The sequence below is a fragment of the Callithrix jacchus genome, chromosome 10 (assembly GCF_049354715.1).
Source record: "Callithrix jacchus isolate 240 chromosome 10, calJac240_pri, whole genome shotgun sequence".
In the NCBI taxonomy this organism is placed as follows: Eukaryota; Metazoa; Chordata; class Mammalia; order Primates; family Cebidae; genus Callithrix; species Callithrix jacchus.
The window spans coordinates 76,927,557-76,929,153 of record NC_133511.1 but is presented as its reverse complement, the minus strand read 5'-3'; the positions used below and the strand labels follow the sequence as shown (position 1 = coordinate 76,929,153).

At 45.8% G+C, this 1,597-nt stretch overlaps 1 pseudogene; it reads right to left on the bottom strand.

The window, feature by feature from the left end:
• Nucleotides 1-226: 226 nt before the first annotated feature.
• On the bottom strand, nucleotides 227-1,315 carry LOC100391500 (ubiquitin carboxyl-terminal esterase L1 (ubiquitin thiolesterase) pseudogene; annotated as a pseudogene).
• Nucleotides 1,316-1,597: the final 282 nt, after the last annotated feature.

Here is a 1,597-nt window from a genome sequence, read left to right as displayed (position 1 = left end):
ACTTTTCTATGAGTGCTTGATCATAATGAAGCTTCATTTCCTTACCAGTGTTCTGTATTTCTAGCTTATCATTCATCATTCATTAATTCACAAAACATTTATTAAGTACCTGTTGTTTGCCAGGTGCTGAGAATATGACAGCTTATTAGCACAGGATGTGTATTTATGGAGTTTCCATTTTGATAGCGGAAGATCTTCTATTGACAAGTAATCAAATAAATAACAATTTCTTCTTTTTTTTTTTTTTCTTATCAGCAGAAAAGTTTTATTCCTTTTGAGGACAAACAATTAAACCACATCCAAGGTCTTAACTTACGAACAGAAACCAAAGTAGCCATTTAAAGCATTAGATATTGGGTACAAGACACACACTGGGGAGAATGCTTCACCATCTGAAGCTCACACCACACTGGCCAGTGGACAGCTGTGCACTCTGCTCGTGCTTGGGTGTGGCTGAGGGGAAGGCATGTCTGCTGAATGGAAGGAGGACAGCTGTGTTTCACAAGTACTAAAGCATTTTAGACTGCATGGGGAGGTATATATTTTCACGTTGAAGGGCAGAGGGGAAAACAGCAAAGTCCCTCCCACAGAGCATTAGGCTGCCTTGCAGAGAGCCACAGCAGAGAAGCGGACCTCTCCTTGCTCACGCTCAGTGAATTCTCTGCAGACCTTGGCAGCATCCTGCAGCAGGGTGTCCTCTGAACTGGTGCCATGGTTCACCGGAAAAGGCATTCGTCCATCAAGTTCATAGAGGTGGCCATCCACGTTGTTAAACAGAATAAAATGGAAATTCACTTTGTCATCTACCCGACATTGGCCTTCCTGTGCCACGGCATCATGGGCTGCCTGTATGGCCTCATTCTTTTCAAAGCATTTTGCTCTGTCTTCAGGGGACATTTTCTCTGTTTCAGAAAGAAACTGTTTCAGGACTGATCCATCCTCAAATCCCAGTTTATCTTGATTATCGGCCACTGCGTGTATAAGTCCAATTGTGCCACAGGAGTTCCCAATGGTCTGCTTCATGAAATATACTTTAGGACTAACTTCTTGTCCCTTCAGCTCTTCAATCTGTTTTTTCCTGAAGTTCTCATGCTGGGCCGTGAGGGGAAACAGCAGCAGCAGCGCGCAGGCAGGCGCTGGCACCGAGCCCAGAGACTCCTCCTCCAGCCCCAGGACGTCCACAAAGCACCACTGACCGGCGACCCCCAGGCGGGACAGCACTTTGTTGAGCATCTCAGGGTTGATCTCCATCGGCTTGAGCTGCATCTTCGCGGAACACCAGACAGAAACAACGCGGAGAAGACGAAAAACAGCTTAAATAACAATTTCATATACTGATAGGTGCCACAAAATACACACACCACACACACACACACACACATTTGGGTAAGTGATAGTGAGTGGCATGAGTGATCAGAGTAGGTCTCTTGGTGGAGGTGACACCTAGGCAGAGATATGAACCACAGGAAGAAAGCAGCCATGCAACCATGTACACAAGAGCTTCCCAGGCAGCGGGAATAGCAAGGTTAAATAAAGGCTGTAGGCAGGAAGGCTCCTAGATCCTGTCATGCGTTTATGCTGATAAAACGAAAAGGTA